Here is a 25,000-nt window from a genome sequence, read left to right as displayed (position 1 = left end):
ACATCACAAACATCACAGACATCTCAGACATCACAGACATCACAAACATCACAGACATCACAGACATCTCAGACATCACAGACATCACAAACATCACAGACATCACAGACATCACAGACATCTCAGACATCACAGACATCACAAACATCACAGACATCACAGACATCACAAACATCACAGACATCACAAACATCACAAACATCACAGACATCACAGACATCACAGACACACATGACAGACATGACAGACATGACAGACATGACAGACATGACAGACATCACAGGCATTACAGAAATCACAGACATCACAAACATCACAGACATCACAGACACACATCACAGACATGACAGACATGACAGACATGACAGACATGACAGACATCACAGACATCACAGACATTACAGAAATCACAGACATCACAGACATTACAGAAATCACAGACATCACAGACATTACAGAAATCACAGACATCACAGACATTACAGAAATCACAGACATCACAAACATCACAGACATCACAGACACACATCACAGACATGACAGACATGACAGACATGACAGACATGACAGACATCACAGACATTACAGAAATCACAGACATCACAGACATTACAGAAATCACAGACATCACAGACATTACAGAAATCACAGACATCACAGACATTACAGACATTACAGACACACATCACAGACATCACAGACATCACAGACATCACAGACATTACAGACATCACAGACATCACAGGCATCACAGACATCAGAGACATCACTGGCATTATAGGCATCACAGACATCACGGACATCACAGACATCACAGACATTACAGACATCACGGACATCACAGACATCAGAGACATCACTGGCATTATAGGCATCACAGACATCACGGACATCACAGACATCACAGACATTACATACATCACAGACATACAGACATCACAGACATCACAGACATCACAGACATCAGAGACATCACTGGCATTATAGGCATCACAGACATCACGGACATCACAGACATCACAGACATTACAGACATCACGGACATCACAGACATCACAGACAGCACAGACATTACAGACATCACAGGCATCATAGACATCATAGACATCACAGACATCACAGACATTACCGACATTACAGACATCACAGACATCACAGACATTACAGACATTACAGACATCACAGACATCACAGACATCACAGACATCACAGACATTACCGACATTACAGACATCACAGACATCACAGACATCACAGACATTACCGACATTACACACATCACAGACATCACAGTCATTACAGACATTACAGACACACATCACGGACATCACAGAGATCACAGGTATTACAGACATCACAGACATTACAGACATCACAGACATCACAGACATCAACATTACAGACATTACAGACATCACAGATATCACAGATATCACAGACATTACAAACATTACAGACATAACAGACATTACAGACACCACAGACATCACAGACATTACAGACATCACAAACATCACAGACATCACAGACATCACAAGCATCACAGACATCACAGACATCACAGACATCACAAACATCACAGACATCACAGACATCACAAACATCACAGACATCACAGACATTATAGACATTACAGACACACATCACAGACATCACAGACATTACATACATCACAGACATTACAGACATCACAGACATCACAGACATCACAGACACCAGTATTGCTCAAAGTCTGTCCTAGAGGATCCTGTGTACCACACCCTACAACCTGCTGGTAGGTAGGTTCCAACACCATATAACACACAAGTTGTACCAAACATCAGATCTGATCCCCTATCAAGTGACTGGAATATAAAACTAAGGGATTTTGAACAATCTCTTCTGGAATTCATTTATATATCGAAAAACCTGATTTACATTGGAGAAAAATGCTTAATGTATCGTTTATCTTTCAAAAATCTTCACACAAGCTAATGTTTTATAATTTAAAAGTGTAGATGTGTGTATCTGTTGAGTTTAATAACACTGGAAGAGGATCTGATCGCATATACAAGTGGAAAAAGTATAGATATGTGTATCTGTTGAGTTTAATAACACATGGAAGAGGATCTGATCGCATATACAAGTGGAAAAAGTATAGATGTGTGTATCTGTTGAGTTTAATAACACTGGAAGAGGATCTGATCGCATATACAAGTGGAAAAAGTATAGATATGTGTATCTGTTGAGTTTAATAACACATGGAAGAGGATCTGATCGCATATACAAGTGGAAAAAGTATAGATGTGTGTATCTGTTGAGTTTAATAACACTGGAAGAGGATCTGATCGCATATACAAGTGGAAAAAGTATAGATATGTGTATCTGTTGAGTTTAATAACACTGGAAGAGGATCTGATCGCACATTAAAATGGTATAAAATACCGATAGGTTGTTAGGTAAGACACATATGCAACAGTTAGGTATCTTTATTTCGAAACGTTTCGCCTACACAGTAGGCGAAGCGTTTCGAAATATGTGTCTTACCTAATAACCTGTCGGTATTTTATACCATTTTAATGTTCACTCTGTCAGGCACTGCAACACAAGGGCATCTTGGTACAGACCTGCAATCAACTTTGTCAACTTCTACTAGTGAGAATGTCTGGATCTGAGAGGGACCTGACCTTCCAACGACAACATTCTTACCTCTACTAGTGGCCTACACCTTCTTCTCCTTCTTGATTCTCCGGTATTCTCACGGCCCGGGCCTTTTCCAAGTGGTGGCCCGGCCTTGGCTCCCTCTTTAGGGAGTGTCTGAGACCTAAGTCTTCCATGGGAGGAGGCACAAGTACCTCCTCATCTTTGGGACCAACTGTCCCCAGGCCTAGCCACAAGCTAGGCCTCTCTGGTCTGCCATCCCCTCCCCAAGGGGGCTAATGGGAATGACAGTCTTGTGAGCTGAAAGCTCCGGCCCAGGCACCTACCCTACCCTAGAAGGGCTGGGCATGATCTCCTCTCCTTCTCTCTAGGCCTACACCTCACCTCCTGGCGCTATATAAGGCTCCATCCTGTAACTTCAACTCCATACTGTTTCAGACTATGGAACAATGCTCTTCTCCAGACTGAGGGACTGACCACCTCAAAACTTTAAGGGTGATGGACTGATTACATCGTCTTCAAGTATCTTCTGCTTCTATCAACTTTTCTGTACTCGACTGAAGAAGCCTACTGTGTAGGCGAAACACTTCGAAATAAAGATACCTAACTGTTGCATACGTGTCTTACCTAACAACAGGATCTGATCCCATATACAAGTGGAAAAAGTCTAGATGTGTGTATCTGTAGAGTTTAATAACACATGGAAGAGGATCAGATCGCATATACAAGAGGGGTAAAGTATAGATGGGCGTACCAGCGGAGGTGGATAACATATGCAGCTCGCGGAGGAGGATCTGACGGTATTTAGGTGAGAGGAAAGAGGATCAGACACCACAACGGGGAGTCAAAACACTACTCACTCATGACAACAAGGAAATACTTCTACACTTTAGTACGAATTTCATTTTCGTTTTTTTATTGTAGTTGTTGTTGTAGTAGTTGTAGTTGTTGTTGTAGTTGTTGTAGTAGTTGTTGTTGTAGTTGTTGTTGTAGTAGTTGTTGTTGTAGTAGTTGCTGTTGTACTAGTTGTAGTTGTTGTAGTTGTAGTTGTAGCTGTAGTAGTTGTTGTAGTAGTTGTAGTAGTTGTAGTTGTTGTAGTAGTTGTTGTTGTAGGTAGTAGTTGTTGTTGTAGTAGATGTTGTTGTAGTAGTTGTAGTTGCTGTTGTAGTAGTTGTTGTTGTAGTTGTTGTAGTTGTAGTTGTTGTTGTAGTAGATGTTGTAGTAGTTGTTGTTGTAGTTGCTGTAGTTGTAGTTGTTGTTGTAGTAGTTGTTGTTGTAGTTGTTGTAGTTATAGTTGCTGTTGTAGTAGTAGTTGTTGTTGTAGTTGTTGTAGTTGTACTTGTTGTTGTAGTAGTTGTTGTTGTAGTTGTTGTTGTAGTTTTTGTAGTTATAGTTGTTGCTGTAGTTGTAGTTGTAGTTGTTGTTGTAGTAGTTGTTGTTGTAGTAGTTGTTGTAGTAGTTGTTGTAGTAGTTGTTGTTGTAGCAGTTGTTGTTTTAGTAGTTGTAGTTGTTGTAGTTGTAGTTGTTGTAGTAGTTGTTGAAGTAGTTGTTGTAGTTGTTGTAGTTGTAGATGTTGTAGTTGTAGTAGTTGCTGTTGTAGTAGTTGTTGTTATAGTAGTTGTTGTTGTAGTTGTTGTAATTGTAGCTGTTGTAGTTGTAGTAGTTGTTGTTGTAGTAGTTGTTGTTGTAGTTGTAGTTGTTGCAGTTGTAGTTGTTGTAGTTGTAGTAGTTGTTGTTGTAGTAGTTGTAGTTGTAGTAGTTGTAGTTGTAGTAGTTGTTGTTGTAGTTGTAGTGGTTGTTGTTGTAGTTGTTGTTGTTGTAGTAGTTGTTGTTGTAGTAGTTGTTGTAGTTGTAGTTGTTGCAGTTGTAGTTGTTGTAGTTGTAGTAGTTGTTGTTGTAGTAGTTGTAGTTGTAGTAGTTGTAGTTGTAGTAGTTGTTGTAGTTGTAGTGGTTGTTGTTGTAGTTGTTGTTGTTGTAGTAGTTGTTGTTGTAGTAGTTGTTGTAGTAATTGTAATTGTTGTTGTTGTAGTAGTAGTTGTTGTTGTAAAAGTGGTTGTTGTAATAGTTGTTGTTGTAGTAGTTGTTGTAGTACTTGTTGTTGTAGTTGTTGTTGATGTAGTAGTTGTTGTTGTAGTAGTTGTTGTTGTAGTTGTTGTAGCTGTAGTAGTTGTTGTTGTAGTTATAGTAGTTTTTTAAGTAGTTGTAGTTGTAGTAGCTGTTGTAGTAGTTGTAGTTCTTGTAGTTGTAGTAGTTGTTGTTGTAGTTGTTGTAGTTGTAGCAGTTGTTGTTGTAGTAGTTGTAGTTGTAGTAGTTGTTGCTGTAGTTGTTGTTGTTGTTGTTGTAGTTGTAGTAGTTGTTGTAGTAGTAGTTGTTGTTGTAGTTGTTGTAGTTGTAGTAGTTGTTGTTGTAGTTGTTGTAGTTATTGTAGTTGTAGTAGTTGTTGTAGTAGTAGTTGTCGCTGTAGTTGTTGTAGTTGTAGTTGTTGTTGTTGCAGTTGTAGTTGTTTTTGTAGTAGTTTTTGTAGTAGTTGTTGTAGTTGTTGTAGTTGTAGTAGTTGTTGTTGTAGTTGTTGTTGTAGTAGTTGTTGTAGTTGTTGTAGTAGTTGTTGTAGTAGTTGTTGTTGTAGTAGTTGTTGTTGTAGTTGTTGTTGTAGTAGTAGTTGTAGTTGTTGTTGTTGTAGAAGTTGTAGTTGTAGTTGTTGTAGTTATAGTAGTTGTTATTGTAGTTGTTGTAGTTGTAGTTGTTGTTGTAGTAGTTGTTGTATTTGTAGTAGTAGTTGTTGTAGTTGTAGTTGTAGTAGTTGTTGTTGTAGTAGTAGTTTTTGTAGTTGTAGTTGTAGTAGTTGTTGTTGTAGTAGTTGTAGTGTTGTAGTTGTAGTAGTTGTTGTTGTAGTAGTTGTTGTTGTAGTTGTTGTAGTTGTAGTAGTTGTAGCAGAAATAGTCCCTGAACTATGATACTTCTGTAACACCACAATCACTCCATTAACACCACAATCACTCCACTAACACCACAATCACTCCACTAACACCACAATCAATCCATTAACACCACAATCACTCCACTAACACCACAATCAGTCCATTAACACCACAATCACTCCACTAGCATCACAATCACTCCACTAACACCACAATCAATCCATTAACACCACAATCACTCCACTAGCATCACAATCACTCCACTAACACCACAATCACTCTAATAACATCACAATCACTTCACTAACATCACAATCACTCCACTAACACCACAATCACTCTAGCATCACAATCACTCTACTAACACCACAATCACTCCACTAACATCACAATCACTCCACTAACACCACAATCAATCCATTAACACCACAATCACTCCACTAGCATCACAATCACTCCACTAACACCACAATCACTCTAATAACATCACAATCACTTCACTAACATCACAATCACTCCACTAACACCACAATCAATCCATTAACACCACAATCACTCCACTAGCATCACAATCACTCCACTAACACCACAATCACTCTAATAACATCACAATCACTTCACTAACATCACAATCACTCCACTAACACCACAATCACTCCACTAACACCACAATCACTCCACTAACACCACAGTCACTCCACTAACATCACAATCACTCCACTAACACTACTATCACTCCACTAACACCACAATCACTCTACTAAAATCACAATCACTTCACTAACATCACAATCACTCCACTAACACCACAATCACTCCACTAACACAATAATAACTCCACTAACACCACAATCACTCCACTAACACAACAATCACTCCACTAACATCACAATCACTCCACTAACACCATAATCACTCCACTAACACCACAGTCACTCCACTAACATCACAATCACTCCACTAACATCACAATCACTCCACTAACACCAAAATCACTCCACTAACATCATAATCACTCCACTAACACCACAGTCACTCTATTAACACCACAGTCACTCTACTAACACCACAATCACTACACTAACACCACAATCACTCCACTAACACCACAATCACTCTACTAACACCAAAATCACTCCACTAACATCACAATCACTCCACTAACATCACAATCACTCCATTAACACCACATTCACTCTACTAACACCACAATCACTCCACTAACACCACAATCACTCCACTAACATCACAGTCACTCCACTAACACCACAATCACTTCACTAACACCACAATCACTCCACTAACATCAAAATCACTTCACTAACATCACAATCACTCCACTAACACCACAGTCACTCCACTAACACCCCAATCACTCTACTAACACCTCAATTACTCCATTAACATCACAATCACTCCACTAACACCACAATCACTCCACTAACACCACAATCACTGCACTAACATTACAATCACTCCACTAACACCACAATCACTCCACTAACGCCACAATCACTCCACTAACACCACAATCACTCCACTAATATCACAATCACTCCACTAACACCACAGTCACTCCACTAACGCCACAATCACTCCACTAACATCACAATCACTCCGCTAACACCACAATCACTCCACTAACACAACAATCACTCCACTAACACCACAATCACTCCCCTAACACCACAATCACTCAACTATCAGCACAATCGGTACACTAATATCACAATCCCTCCACTAACACTACAATCACTCCTCTAACACCACAAACTCTCTACTAAAACCACAATCATTCTATTAACACCACAAACACTCCATTAACACCACAATCACTCTATTAACACCTCAAACACTCCACTAACACTACAATCATCCCATTAACACCACAATCACTCCACTAACACCACAATCGCTCCACTAACACCACAATCACTCCACTGACATCACAATCACTCCATTAACACCACAATCACTCCACTAACATCACAATCACTCCACTAACATCACAATCACTCCACTAACACCAAAATCAGTCCACTAACATCACAATCACTCCACTAACACCACAATCACTCCATTAACATCACAGTCACTCTACTAACACCACAATCACTCCACTAACATCACAATCACTCCACTAAAACTACAATCACTCCACTAACACCACAATCACTCCACTAACATCACAATCACTAACATCACAATCAGTCTACAAGCACCACAATCACTCCACTAACATCACAATCACTCCACTAACACCACAATCACTCCATTAACACCACAGTCATTCTACTAACACCACAATCACTCCACTAACACCACAATCACTCCATTAACACCACAGTCACTCCACTAACACCACAATCACTCCACTAACACCACAATCTCTCCAATAACATCACTATCAGTCTACTAACACTACAATCACTCCACTAACACCACAAACACTCCACTAACACCAAAATCACTCTACTAACACTGCAATCACTCCACTAACACCACAATCACTCCACTAACACCACAATCACTCCACTAACACCACAATCACTCCACTAACACCACAATCACTCAACTAACACAATCACTACAGTAGCATTACAATTACTCGCACCACAATCACTCCACTAGCACCAGAATCACTCCACTAACACCACAATCACTCTACTAGCACAACAGTCACTCTACTAACACCACAATCACTCCAGTAACACCACAATCACTCCAGTAACACCAAAATCACTCCACTAACACAACAATCTCTCCACTAACACCTCAATCACTTTACTAACACTACAATCACTCCCCTAACACCACAAACTCTCTTCTAAAACCACAATCACTCTACTACACCACAAACACTCCACTAACCTGGAGTTTACCTGGAGAGAGTTCTGGGGGTCAACGCCCCCGCGGCCCGGTCTGTGACCAGGCCTCCTGGTGGATCAGAGCCTGATCAACCAGGCTGTTGCTGCTGGCTGCACGCAAACCAACGTACGAGCCACAGCCCGGCTGATCCGGAACTGACTTTAGGTGCTTGTCCAGTGCCAGCTTGAAGACTGCCAGGGGTCTGTTTTTAATCCCCCTTATGTGTGCTGGGAGGCAGTTGAACAGTCTCGGGCCCCTGACACTTATTGTATGGTCTCTTAACGTGCTAGTGACACCCCTGCTTTTCATTGGGGGGATGGTGCATCGTCTGCCAAGTCTTTTGCTTTCGTAGTGAGTGATTTTCGTGTGCAAGTTCGGTACTAGTCCCTCTAGGATTTTCCAGGTGTATATAATCATGTATCTCTCCCTCCTGCGTTCCAGGGAATACAGGTTTAGGAACCTCAAGCGCTCCCAATAATTGAGGTGTTTTATCTCCGTTATGCGCGCCGTGAAAATTTCTCTGTACATTTTCTAGGTCGGCAATTTCACCTGCCTTGAAAGGTGCTGTTAGTGTGCAGCAATATTCCAGCCTAGATAGAACAAGTGACCTGAAGAGTGTCATCATGGGCTTGGCCTCCCTAGTTTTGAAGGTTCTCATTATCCATCCTGTCATTTTTCTAGCAGATGCGATTGATACAATGTTATGGTCCTTGAAGGTGAGATCCTCCGACATGATCACTCCCAGGTCTTTGACGTTGGTGTTTCGCTCTATTTTTTGGCCAGAATTTGTTTTGTACTCTGATGAAGATTTAATTTCTTCATGTTTACCATATCTGAGTAATTGAAATTTCTCATCGTTGAACTTCATATTGTTTTCTGCAGCCCACTGAAAGATTTGGTTGATGTCCGCCTGGAGCTTTGCAGTGTCTGCAATGGAAGACACTCATGCAGATTCGGGTGTCATCTGCAAAGGAAGACACGGTGCTGTGGCTGACATCCTTGTCTATGTCGGATATGAGGATGAGGAACAAGATGGGAGCGAGTACTGTGCCTTGTGGAACAGAGCTTTTCACCGTAGCTGCCTCGGACTTTAGTCTGTTGACGACTACTCTCTGTGTTCTGTTAGTGAGGAAATTATAGATCCATCGACCGACTTTTTCTGTTATTCCTTTAGCACGCATTTTGTGCGCTATTACGCCATGGTCACACTTGTCGAAGGCTTTTGCAAAGTCTGTATATATTACATCTGCATTCTTTTTGTCTTCTAGTGCATTTAGGACCTTGTCGTAGTGATCCAATAGTTGAGACAGACAGGAGCGACCTGTTCTAAACCCATGTTGCCCTGGGTTGTGTAACTGATGGGTTTCTAGATGGGTGGTGATCTTGCTTCTTAGGACCCTTTCAAAGATTTTTATGATATGGGATGTTAGTGCTATTGGTCTGTAGTTCTTTGCTGTTGCTTTACTGCCCCCTTTGTGGAGTGGGGCTATGTCTGTTGTTTTTAGTAACTGTGGGACGACCCCCGTGTCCATGCTCCCTCTCCATAGGATGGAAAAGGCTCGTGATAGGGGCTTCTTGCAGTTCTTGATGAACACAGAGTTCCATGAGTCTGGCCCTGGGGCAGAGTGCATGGGCATGTCATTTATCGCCTGTTCGAAGTCATTTGGCGTCAGGATAACATCGGATAGGCTTGTGTTAATCAAATTTTGTGGCTCTCTCATAAAAAATTCATTTTGATCTTCGACTCTCAGTCTGGTTAGCGGCTTGCTAAAAACTGAGTCATATTGGGACTTGAGTAGCTCACTCATTTCCTTGCTGTCATCTGTGTAGCGGCAGCGGCAGCGGCAACAGGAACCTTGTCCTCTATTTTTACTTCTGCCTGAGGTTCCCAGCAGCCCAGTGATGACCTAATCAAGACCCGCATAACACTAACATGTGTGGATACCCAGAATGATATAAAGCAACTGCAGAAATCACCCAAAAGTTCACAAATTTACCAACTAATAGGACTCGTTCTAGAAACTCCTACCCCGCTGCCACTGAAGTGATACTCCACAACATTCACCCAACACCCATCGCCTACTATTCACCCGAAGCCACAGCCAATGGACAAGGGTCAGAACAATAAAAGAAGATCCAGTAACCAGCTAAGGACTCCTAACATCAAAGGTGAGAGCAGTAATAACACGAGGAAAACTTGTAGTACTGCCAGCCAGGACACAACCCTCATCACCCACCGACATCACCACAACACACGACAGACAACAACAAACATGGCCGCCGCTACAGTCCAAGATAACTCCTTCCCAGTATTTGATGTCAAGAAGATCACCGACCCAGAAATAGCTAAACTCCTTATGATTCAGAACCAAACGATCACCAAACTAACTCAAGAAATGCAGGAACTAAAGGCTAGCAATGCAGATTACCTCAACAAGATCACTGCTCTAGAACATAAACTAGACACTCTAGAACAACAAAGCAACACCCACACCCGGTCCCTAGACACCATCAACACTCTAAAAGACCAAGTCACCCTACTTACTACCAACATTACAGAGGAAAGATCAAGAGTGGACCAACAACTTGCCAATGTCATAACCAACTTCCAAGACCATAATGACCAACAGCAGCTATCTGACGCTGTTGTAGTTAACAACAAACATCTCCCAGCCACAGTCACCCAAGAGACCTGCATGGAGACCACCCTACAGCTTATCAAGGACCACCTTCGCCTTAACATACGTAGTGATGACTTAAAGGATTGCAAACTGATGGGCTACCAAGCAGGTAAAAAAACAGTGCTGTTAAAATTCCAAACTAGCCTACAAAGAAACAACCTACTAAAAACATTTATTTCTATGAAAACTGATGTTTACGTCAATGATGCCTTACCAAAACAAGACAAAACCTTCTTTATCGGCTAAGAAAACTGCGCTATGCCCAAAAAATCCACCAGTGCTTTGTGAGGGATGGAAAAATAGCAGTTAGGAAACAGCCCACTGGGAAGAGATACTTCATCTCCACAGAACATGACCTTAAAACATTCCTAAGTGAGGCTGGACTAACAGAATCAGAGTAAAGTGCAGATAATACCCATAGTCCACCGTTAGTGTTATATTGTCATAAATTTGTGTCCCCCTAAAATTCTAATACCCCAACTACTTTTAATTGTCATTGTTGTATTCAACGACCATTCTACCTCATAGTCTTAATTGTGTTTAATATCTACAGAATCTATCTCCTTTTTTACAACTTACCACATCACTGTTCTATCTTATTTAATTATAAACTAACCATAACTTGTCCTCAATAATTCTACCTCACTTTAAAAAATACTCAATTGCCCAATTTTATTCTAAATCCCTATTATTGCCCAATTTTACTTTAAACTATATTGATCAAACTTATTGTAAACTTCTTTTATTGACCATTTTTATTCCATACTTTTTAAACTAGTATTTTCAACTACAACTTTTATATCATCCTGTCTACCATCTTACTAGCATATTATAACCAAGTCATTGCCATTTTTATTTTTATCATTTTTTTATTATTCTTTTGCTACCTTAATTTGTGTATTTTATCCTGTCAATTTAAATGTAATTATAATCTAATTCTTGTAAACAACTTATATAAGACCTTAGTGCAATTACAATTGAGAGTCTTGTTCCTTTATTATATTATTAGATTAATCACAGTTTTACTCTAGGTCATTCTAGCTCAATACATAGTCAATACCAAATTCACTATACTAGACCATAGTGCAATTACTAGTGAGAGACTAGTGCTATTTTTAATTTTTTACTTTTATATTATTAGATTAAACCTATTGTACTTTAGCTCACTCTAGCTCAAAACATAGACTCCACAAAAGTCATTATTAGACCTTAGTGCAATTACAAGTGAGAGTCTTGTTCTATTTTTAATTTTTATTTCTATATTACTAGTTTATACCTAGTTGTACTTTAGTTCATTCCAGCACAACACACAGACAACATCGACTTCATTATGTGTAGTAGTGACTATACCCTACATGACCAAAATACTCTAGCTATATACTTGTCCAAACTTCCCACCACTACAGATATCAGTAGTAGAACTCAACACACAACTCAGGATATAAATAACCATAATTTAAACCTAGAAGATGATTGATCACGTTGACCCTGATCTAAACCTCCATAATCTGACACCCAATCAAAACCTATTGGAAAGTAACTGCCTTTATTACACAGCATCACAAGCCACCACTATCCTAAACAATGCTAAAAGTCTATCAGTACTTAACTACAACATCAGGTCCTTAAGCAAACACTATGATGACCTCCTAGCACTCCTTGAATCACTAAAGACACCCTTCTCCTGCATTATTCTTACTGAGACCTGGCTTAAGCAGGACACAATAGATATCTACCCTCTACCAGGATACACAGCAATTCACAACTGCAGACCAAACCAAGTTGGGGGTGGTATTGCAATCTATTACTCTAACCAATTATCTTGTCTTAGCACCACTTGCTTTAGTGATGAATATGGGGAATACATTTTTGCTAAATTTACTGTAAAAAACCTTAAGACGCCTATAACAATCGGTGCCATTTACCGGATACCTCACACAAACATCCCAAATTTCAGTGAGAAATTAAAGTCACTAATAACAAACAGACAAATGAATAAGCACCACCTTCTCTTAGCTGGAGACTTCAACATCAACCTTGGCTTACTAGATGATCAGCCTGTAACTGATTTCATCAACAATATGAACAACACACTTCTCATACCAACAATAACTAAACCAACCAGGCTCACTGAGACAAGTGCAACCATAATAGACCACATATGAACCAATATACTAGCCCCCCTTAAATCAGGGATAATCACAGATAGCACTACAGACCACTACCCTACCTTCCTCCTGACAAACATTAGTAAACCACCACTTGAATACAACAAAGTCTCATTTAGACTCCATGACGAGGCCTCAGTAAGGAAGTTCACAGCTGACCTAGAGACTGTTGATTGGCATACAGAATTCTCCAAGGCCAATGGTATTGATGACTGGACAGACATTTTTCTTAACAAATTACTTAGACTATACAACAAACATTGTCCTATAAAAACAAAACAGATCACAAACAAACGGCTTGGTTGCCCATGGCTAACCAGCACCATTCTGAAATCCATTGACAAGAAACACCAATATGAAAAGCAATATAGACAGGGCTTAATACACAAAGATACTCTTAAACACTATTCAACAGCTCTCACCAAAGTAATAAAAAAAGCCAAACAACTATACTACTCCAGTAGATTCACAGACACTAGAGGAGATATAAAAAAGACCTGGAAAACACTCTCTCAGATTCTAGGGACCCACAAACTGAGAAAAACCAAGAATATTGTCCTAACTAAACCTAATGAAACACCACTACATCCCACTGACACAGCTAACAAGATAAACGACTTCTTCTCAACCATAGGATCTAATCTCGCCAGTAAAATCCCACATACCAATGCCCATGCCGGGGACTACCTAGATGGAAATTTTCCTAATTCCTTCTATCTTGCACCAACTGAGCCCACGGAAGTCATTGAGATCATAAAGTCACTTAAAAATAACTCGGGGAATCTGTCTCATGTCCCACCATTACTGTACAAGCGAGCGGCCCATGTCCTTTCGCATGCTATTTCATTACTTTTTAACAAGTCAATAGAGACTAGCACCTTCCCGAAACTACTCAAGATGGCAAGGGTTACACCAATACATAAAGGTGGTGACCCTACAGACTTAAACAACTATAGGCCAATATCTAACTTACCATTGCTATCCAAAATCTTTGAGAAACTCGTGCACAGGAGACTGTATTCATTTATAACAGCTCAAAACATACTCAACCCCTGCCAGTTTGGATTCAGGAAAAATAAAAGCACTAACGATGCAATCATAAAAATGCTAGATCTGCTTTACACAGCATTGGAAAATAAGGAATATCCACTAGGAATTTTTATTGACCTAAGAAAAGCTTTTGACACAGTAGACCACGACATCCTATTCCACAAACTTGATCACTACGGTATAAGAGGCCACGCGCTTGCTTATTTCAAATCTTACATTACTAATAGGTATCAGTACGTCACCATTAAAAACACAGCATCAGCAACACGGCCACTTGATACTGGAGTTCCGCAGGGAAGTGTCCTTGGTCCCCTGCTCTTCCTCATATACATCAATGACCTTCCAAACGTATCCCAACACCTGAAACCCATTCTCTTTGCTGATGACACGACTTATGTCATCTCTCATCCTAATCTTGCCACCCTCAACACCATTGTGAATGAGGAGCTGATTAAAATATCGACTTGGATGACAGCCAATAAACTTACGCTTAACACTGACAAAACCTACTATATTATGTTTGGTAGCAGAGCAGGAGATGCACAAATTAACATTAAGATTGACAACACTCTAATTACCAGAAATAATGGGGGAGAATTCCTAGGCTTATACCTTGACAACAACCTGAATTTCAGCACCCATATCCAGCATATAGCCAAAAAAGTATCCAAAACGGTTGGGATCCTCTCCAAGATACGATACTACGTGCCGCAAAATGCCCTTCTCACACTATACCACTTACTTATTTATCCATACCTCACCTATGCTATTTGTGCTTGGGGATCAACTGCAGCAACACACCTAAAGCCAATAATAACCCAACAAAAAGCTGCAGTAAGAATAATCACTAAATCCCATCCCTGGCAACACCCCCCCCACTCTTCATAGATCTAAACTTACTCCCAGTTCAGTACATCCACACTTACTACTGTGCAATCTATATCTACAGGGCCTTAAACTCTAATATCAACCTTGACCTAAAACGCTTTCTTGATAGTTGTGACAGAACCCACAGGCATAACACCAGACACAAACATCTCTACGACATTCCCCGTGTCCGACTAAACCTTTACAAAAATTCAATGTATGTCAAAGGCCCTAAAATCTGGAATACCCTACCTGAGAACTCTAGAACTGCAGACACATTCATCACCTTCAAAACTACCATTAGAAAACATCTTATCTCCCTGATACACCCCGTCAACTAACTACACGAATACCACCTGGTGGTTCACACTTACACTCACTCACTCATTTTACCATAAACAGAAATATTAATCTCAATCTTAAAATAATGAATCCTGTGATACTCCAATACTGAAACTATATACTGTGCCAAAACAAAAGCATTCACATTGCTAAACTCACAAACTAGTATTTAGTCACTTAGCCATAATACCAACTTACCTCATAATTTGTAATATTTTACAATTAAGAATAAAACTAAGTATTCCCGAAATGCCTAGCCATGCTAAGCGTTCTAGTGGTACACTCTGTCATCATTATTTTACTACATGTAAACCACACAATAACCAAATTTCTGTAAACTCAGCATTGTAATCCTTATAGAGAATAAACTTTGAATTTGAATTGAATTTGAAAGTAGGGGCCCAATACTGGACGTTGTTCTCGATTTTGATTTGGCATAGGAGAAGAAATACTTTGGGTTTATTTCGATTTCATTTATGGCTTTTAGTTCTTCCCGCGATTCCTGACTCCTAAAGGATTCTTTTAGCTTAAGTTCGATGCTTGCTATTTCTCTGACCAGTGTCTCCTTACGCATTTCAGATATATTGACCTCTTTTAGCCGCTCTGTTATTCTTTTCCGTCGCCTGTAAAGGGAGCGCCTGTCTCTTTCTGTTTTACATCTACTCCTCCTTTTTCTTAGAGGAATAAGCCTTGTGCATACATCGAGTGCCACCGAGTTAATCTGTTCTAGGCATAAGTTGGGGTCTGTGTTGCTTAGTATATCTTCCCAGCTTATATCGGTTAGGACTTGGTTTACTTGGTCCCACTTTATGTTTTTGTTATTGAAGTTGAATTTGGTGAATGCTCCCTCGTGACTGATCTCATTATGTCGGTCTGGGGCTCCACGCATACATGACTGAACCTCAATTATGTTGTGATCTGAGTATATTGTTTTTGATATGGTGACATTTCTTATCAGATCATCATTGTTAGTGAAGATGAGGTCTAGTGTATTCTCCAGTCTAGTAGGCTCTATTATTTGCTGGTTTAAATTGAATTTTGTGCAGAGATTTAAAAGCTCGTGTGAGTGTGAGTTTTCATCAGAGCTGCCTCCTGGTGTTATTACTGCAACAATATTATTTGCTATATTCCTCCATTTTAGGTGCCTTAAGTTGAAATCCCCCAGGAGCAAGATGTTGGGTGCAGGAGCTGGAAGGTTTTCCAGACAGTGGTCAATTTTTAACAGCTGTTCCTGGAATTGCTGGGATGTTGCATCCGGAGGCTTGTAGACTACCACAATGACTAGGTTTTGGTTCTCGACCTTTACTGCTAAAACTTCCACTACATCATTTGAGGCATTTAGCAGTTCTGTGCAAACAAGTGACTCTGCAATGTACAGGCCAACCCCCCCCCCTTTTGCCTGTTCACTCTGTCACATCTGTATAGGTTGTAACCTGGGATCCATATTTCATTGTCCAAGTGATCCTTTATGTGGGTCTCAGTGAAAGCCGCGAACATTGCCTTTGCCTCTGCAAGCAGTCCACGGATGAAAGGTATTTTGTTGTTTGTTGCTGGCTTTAGACCCTGTATATTTGCAAAGAAGAATGTTATCGGACTGGTGGTATTGTTGGTACTGGGGGGGGATTTTTTTCCGGCATTAGTATCTGTATCTGTTGGTTTGGAGTGGAGGCCATCGACTGTGGTTCCACTCCAGGAATGACTGGATTTGGTGTACGATTTCTGCCATTTCCTGCCAGTTTTTTTTCCTTCCTGGCACTAAAAAAACCTCTCCCTCTTGAGTGGCTGTGGCTACCCAGGTTTTCCCATGGCCTGGATGTTTCGTATCTTTTTGTCCCCTTTAGATGGTATGCCTGGCAATTTAAGTTATAGCACAGTCTTTCCTGTACTGAAGAGGTACACAGTTCAGGGTGAAAAAGCTTACAGGAAGGGAGTTTGCATTTTCCTGTTGTCATATGGGCATGGCATTTTCTAGGGTGGTCATAGTTGCACGTCCCATCTGTTTTTCCAGATTTCCCATGCCAGCAGATACCGAGTGCATAGTATGTGCACAGGCTTGGTTTCCGTTTGCCTTGGGTTTCTGTGACTGTATTCCCTGTTGGTGCATGTTTCCCTGTCTTACTTCTATCCTCCCTAGCACCAACAATGGAGCTCCCACCAGTTGTTTTTGGTAATATATCCTCACTATTGCTAGTGGAGTCCTCTTGTTTGCTATTTCCTGAGGTATTTCTAGTTTGCAATATTGGTTTTATCTTATCTTTGACTACACTTGTTTCCCTACTATGGCTCCTGTCCCCTATGAGGTCATTTATATGTATTCCTTCCTGCGTATAATTCCCGACTACCTGGACAAAATCTCCAGCTTCACCATTACTGTCTCCCAGGACAGCATCTCCAGCTTCCCCATTACTGTCTCCCAGGACAGCATCTCCAGCTTCACCATTACTGTCTCCCAGGACAGCACCTCCAGCTTCACCATTACTGTCTCCCAGGACAGCACTATCAGCCCCACATTTACTGACTACCAGGACATCATCTCCAGCCTTACAGTTTCTGACTACATAGCCAGTATCAAGGGCAGTACCATTCAGCCCATACTTTTTATGTTCCCATCTGTTGTAGAAAGCTTCCAGGTTTTCTATGAAAGCAGCTTTGATGTTGACCTCTTTTAATACCCTTGTGATTTTAGTCCACAGATTTATCTCATTTGGGCATACCCAAAAACACTTCCCTGTTTTAATACTGCTTGTAGCTAGTTCTTGGATATCTGCACAAGGGGCGTGACACCAATTTCCACAAAAATGACAATTTATCCATGTGGAGGCCCGTTTGTTTGACTGACCACAGACTACACACAGCTTCATAATGATTTGAATGGTTGATTTACTGCAATTCTACTAGCAACCTCTTGAATATTCTATTAATAACCTGCTAGGTAGTGCACAACGAAACCGTTTGAAACCAGTCCCGGGTTCGGACCAGTCAAGGGTTCGGAGCAGTCAAGGGTTCGGACCAGTCAAGGGTTCGGACCAGTCAAGGGTTCGGACCAGTCAAGGGTTCGGACCAGTCAAGGGTTCGGACCAGTCTATCTGATCTGATCAGTGGGTCACTTATTTAAAACATACTGGTCGGTGATTTGAGCTAACACATGAAGGATCTACTGGAAATTATCTACCCGAGTAATATGTGATTTGATTGATACAAAAGTATAACTTGCGTGTTGAAGAGCCGGTGACTGCTGGCAGCTCCTACAATGACGAACGGTTGACCTCAACCCTTGTTTATCAATCGCTGTATCTAGCTTTTCTATTTTTTTTCCGTCTCCACCACAATAAATGCTATATTATCACTATAGTTGACTGGTGCAAATTTTGGAGGAAGGACGCTTTTTCTGTAGTAATAATTGCTTCTCGTTGTGTATATTGCGACCGCTGGTAACTACAGGTTATATGAAATTCACCGTAACGTCTCGTATTTCAAGAAAAAAGAAACTAATGAAAGTCACTCCACTTCACTAAGTACCATTATAATACTGGTTAGTTGCTACTACAACACTGTATTCTGCTATTCACTGGTATCACTAGATTATATGCGAGTACACTAGCAAGCCAGGAAGATTATTAAAACAGCTGACCTGTGGTAAGTTTCTGGCGACTTCTGGCACCTGCCTCTATAGGCTTATCACTTCATTTACAAATTCACCTGTTTTCAAATGACACTTTAGCCTTTATCATCAATATACTAGGGAGCCACTGTAGTATACACTATACACTATGTATACTCAATGTTATCAGGGAGACTTTCTTTCCTCTGACAAAGAAAAGTTCAATTATTATTATTTTTTCCACACGGGACACAGGCCTATGATTCCCCTCTGGCAGTAAACTCTGCTAGGTAGTGCACACTAATTCTCCTTTTTTGACTCAGTATATAATGTTTTCCGCCCAAGATTGGTTCCAGGCGCTAGAGGGATGTATCGTATAGGATTGATGACACAAATTAAAGTTCTAGCACGTAAGAGCGACCGTGAAAACACCAGAAAACCCGGAGCACAACGAGGCACGCTGACACACTGACACGCTGACACTGTCACGCTACCCACTCTCCCATCTCTCCACTAACACAACAATCTCTCCACTAACACCTCAATCACTCCAATAACACCACAATCACTCCACTAACACCACAATCACTCCACTAAAATCACAAGCACTCATCTAACACCACATTCACTCCACTAGCACCACAATCACTCCACTAACACCACAATCATTCCACTAACACAACAATCACTCCACTAACATCTCAATCACTCCACTAACCCCATAATCATTCCACTAACTCCCCTAACACCATAATCACTCCTCTAACAGCACAGTCACTCTACTACACAGACATCTTCATCATCCTGTGAAATGTGTTGTTGTGGTTGGTCAGTGATGTATAGATTCCTGAAGAGGTATAGACTCCTAAACCTCGACACCCACACATAAACAATGATCAGGGGGTCCGGGAATGCATTCCAACCTCACTAGATCCTACTTATAAGGGGTTGGAACCTCTGTCTGACAGGTAGAGCTAACAGTTGGTGTCTTGTCTCAGGATACGACCCACACCAGTCACATAACACCCAGGTACCTACTTACTGCTAAGTTAACAGTGACAGCAGGTGCAAGGTAACTAATACCTAGGTACCTACTTACTGTTAGGTGAACAGTGACAGCAGGTGTAAGATAACTAATGCCTAGGTACCTACTTACTGCTAGGTGAACAGTGACAGCAGGTGTATGGAAACTAATACCCAGGTACCTACTTACTGCTAGGTGAATAGTGACAGCAGGTGTTAGGTGACTAACACCCAGGTATCTACTTATTGCTAGGTGAACAGTGACAGCAGGTGTTAGGTGACGAACACCCAGGTACCTACTTACTGCTAGGTGAATAGTGACAGCAGGTGTAAGGTAACTAGCATCCAGTTACCTACGTACTGCTAGGTGAACAGTGACAGCAATTGTAAGGTAACTAACACCCAGGTACCTACTTACTGCTAGGTGAACAGTGACAGCAGATGTAATGTAACTAACACCCAGGTACCTACTTACTACTAGGTGAACAGTGACAGCAGGTGTAAGATAACTGACACCCAGGTACCTACTTACTGCTGGGTGAACAGTGACAGCAGGTGTAAGGCAACTATCACCCAGGTACCTACTTACTGCTAGGTGAACAGTGACAGCAGGTGTTAGGTGACTTCAAAATAAGCCCCTACACGCCCAGGATTGCGCCCGGAAGCATTAGTTGTAAGCAAAAGGAGCTACCAGTGGTTTGGTTGAGGTTAAACCCCCCTCCCTACCCCCTCCATTAAGGAACCTCCTGTGTCCCCTTTACCCCTTTAAGGGGAGGTCTAATTTAGCAGTCAGAGTGGAGCATAACTCACCTTAACGGGACAGCTAGGAGGATGGACTGGCGCTCAAGTGTCCGAGGCCTCGACACTCCGCGAAAACTTTAGGTCAATACAACACTGTTGCCAGAATTGTCTAAAAAAGCATTGCCAGTTCCACACAACACCTCGTATGACATGGTAACAATACCTGGATGACTGTGTGAGGGAGTCTTAGTCAGTGAGTCAGTGAGTCAGTGAGTCAGTGAGTCAGTGAGTCAGTGAGTCAGTGAGTCAGTGAGTCAGTGAGTCAGTGAGTTAGTGAGTCAGTGAGTCAGTAAGTGAGTCAGTGAATCAGTCAGTGAGTGAGTCAGTGAATCAGTCAGTTAGTGAGTCAATGAATAAGTCAGTGAGAGAGTCTGTGAGCTAGTCAGTGAGTTAGTGAGTCAGTGAGCGAGTCAGTCAGTGAGTCAGTGAATCAGTCAGTGAGTGAGCCAGTGAATCAGTCAGTGAGTGAGTCTGGGAGTGAGTCAGTGAGAGAGTCAATCAGTGAGTCAGTCTAGTACAAGCACCTGAGGCACCTGTGCTCTTTGTACACCTCTGTACTTACTGTGTACACCTGAGCTCTTTGTACACCTCTGTACTTACTGTGTACACCTGTGCTCTTTGTACACCTCTGTACTTACTGTGTACACCTGAGCTCTTTGTACACCTCTGTACTTACTGTGTACACCTGTGTTCTTTGTACACCTCTGTACTTACTGTGTACACCTGAGCTCTTTGTACACCTCTGTACTTACTGTGTACACCTGTGCTCTTTGTACACCTCTGTACTTACTGTGTACACCTGTGCTCTTTGTACACCTCTGTACTTACTGTGTACACCTGAGCTCTTTGTACACCTCTGTACTTACTGTGTACACCTGTGCTCTTTGTACACCTCTGTACTTACTGTGTACACCTGTGCTCTTTGTACACCTCTGTACTTACTGTGTACACCTGTGTTCTTTGTACACCTCTGTACTTACTGTGTACACCTATGCTCTTTGTACACCTCTGTACTTACTGTGTACACCTGTGCTCTATGTACAGGAGTTGTAAGGTGAGGCAAGAAGAGAGGGGTGAGAGAGAGAGGGAGGGGAAGGGAAAGGGAAAGGGGAAGGGGAAGGGGTGGGGGAGGAAACAAGCCTCCCCTGGCTATATTATATCCGGTAGGATTAATATTTGTACTGGCCTAATTGTGGGGGCGTAGGGTCGAGGCGCCGCCCTTGGCTCACCAGTCAAGCTTTATCTCCCGATCGTGGCTTTATCTCCCCCTCTGTCAGGCTTTATCTCCCCACAGTGAGATTTTATCTCCCCACAGTGAGATTTTATCTCCTCACAGTGAGATTTTATCTCCCCACAGTGAGATTTTATCTCCCCACAGTGAGATTATATCTCCCTACAGTGAGATTTTATCTCCCCACAGTGAGATTTTATCTCCCCACAGTGAGATTTTATCTCCCCAAGATCTCCTCTACCTTCCCATTACCATGCAGCTGGGGAGGAGGGGAGAGGAGAGAGGGAAGAGAGGAGAGAGGGAAGAGAGGAGAGAGGGAAGAGAGGAGAGAGGGAAGAGAGGAGAGAGGGAAGAGAGGAGAGAGGGAAGAGAGGAGAGAGGGAAGAGAGGAGAGAGGGAAGAGAGGAGAGAGGGAAGAGAGGGGAAAGGGGAGAGGGGAGAGAGCTGGAGGTGTCCGCTTGACGGGGAAGACCTTGTCCGTTGCAGCATTGATGGGGAGGAGTTGAATGGGAGGGGAGAGGAGGGGAGGGGACGGGAGGGAGGGGAAGGTGAGGGAGGGAGGAAAGGTGAGAGGGAGGTGAAGCCTAGGGAGGGAAGGGTGAGGGGAGAGGGAAAAGGGGAGGGGAGGAGAGGGTAGGGAAGGGGAGAATAGAGTCTTCACCCCAGTTCCATTATTCACACAACTTGACCGACCCTTAGATGTCTCGTATACTTTGTGTTATACACCCGGTGTATAGTTATACACACCTTGTATTGTGTTATACACACCTTGTATAATTATACAAACCTTGTATTGTGTTATACACACCTTGTATTGTGTTATACACACCTTGTATAATTATACAAACCTTGTATTGTGTTATACACACCTTGTATTGTGTTATACACACCTTGTATAATTATACAAACCTTGTATTGTGTTATACACACCTTGTATTGTGTTATACACACCTTGTATTGTTATACACACTTCGTATTGTGTTATACACACCTTGTATTGTGTTATACACACCTTGTATTGTTATACACACCTTGTATTGTGTTATAAACACCTTGCATTGTGTTATACACACCTTGTATTCTGCTATACACACCTTGTATTGTTATACACACTTCGTATTGTGTTATACACACCTTGTATTGTGTTATACACACCTTGTATTGTGCTATACACACCTTGTATTCTGTTATACACACCTCGTATTGTTATACACACCTTGTATTGTGTTATACACACCTTGTATTATGTTATACACACCTTGTATTGTTATACACACCTTGTATTGTTATACACTTCTTGTATTGTGTTATACACACCTTGTATTGTGTTATACACACCTTGTATTGTCATACACACTTTGTATTGTGTTATACACACCTTGTTTTGTTATACACACCTTGTATTGTGATATACACACCTTGTATTGTGTTATACACACCTTGTATTATGTTATACACACCTTGTATTGTTATACACACCTTGTATTGTTATACACTTCTTGTATTGTGTTATACACACCTTGTATTGTGTTATACACACCTTGTATTGTCATACACACCTTGTATTGTGTTATACACACCTTGTATTGTGTTATACACACCATGTGTTGTGCTATACACACCTTGTATTGTGTTATACACACCTTGTATTGTGTTATACACACCTTGTATTGCGTTATACACACCTTGCATCGTGTTATAGACACCTTGTATTATGTTATACACACCTTGTATTGTGTTATACACACCATGTATTGTGTTATACACACCTTGTATTGCGTTATACACACCTTGCATCGTGTTATAGACACCTTGTATTATGTTATACACACCTTGTATTGTGTTATACACACCTTGTATTGTGTTATACACACCTTGTATTGTGTTATACACACCTTGTATTATGTTATACACACCTTGTATTGTTATACACACCTTGTATTGTTATACACTTCTTGTATTGTGTTATACACATCTTGTATTGTGTTATACACACCTTGTATTGTCATACACACCTTCTATTGTGTTATACACACCTTGTATTGTGTTATACACACCATGTGTTGTGCTATACACACCTTGTATTGTGTTATACACATCTTGTATAGTTATACACACCTTGTATTGTGTCATACACACCTTGTATTGTTATACACACCTTGTATTGTGTTATACACACCTTGTATTGTGTTATACACACCTTGTATTGTGTTATACACACCTTGTATTGTGTTATACACACCTTGTATAGTTATACACACTTTGTATTGTGTTATACACACCTTGTATTGTGTTATACACACCTTGTATTGTGTTATACACACCTTGTATAGTTATACACACCTTGCATTGTGTTATACACACCTTGTATTGTGTTATACACACCTTGTATTGTTATACACACTTTGTATTGTGTTATACACACCTTGTATTGTGTTATACACACCTTGTATTGTTATACACACCTTGTATTGTGTTATACACACCTTGTATTGTGTTATACACACCTCGTATTGTGTTATACACACCTTGTATTGTGTTATACACACCTTGTATTGTGATATACACACCTTGTATTGTGTTATACACACCTTGTATTATGTTATACACACCTTGTATTGTTATACACACCTTGTATTGTTATACACTTCTTGTATTGTGTTATACACACCTTGTATTGTGTTATACACACCTTGTATTGTCATACACACCTTGTATTGTGTTATACACACCTTGTATTGTGTTATACACACCATGTGTTGTGCTATACACACCTTGTATTGTGTTATACACACCTTGTATAGTTATAC

This window comes from Cherax quadricarinatus, chromosome 96 (genome assembly GCF_038502225.1).
Source record: "Cherax quadricarinatus isolate ZL_2023a chromosome 96, ASM3850222v1, whole genome shotgun sequence".
Classification (NCBI taxonomy): Eukaryota; Metazoa; Arthropoda; class Malacostraca; order Decapoda; family Parastacidae; genus Cherax; species Cherax quadricarinatus.
This window is presented reverse-complemented; position numbering follows the sequence as displayed.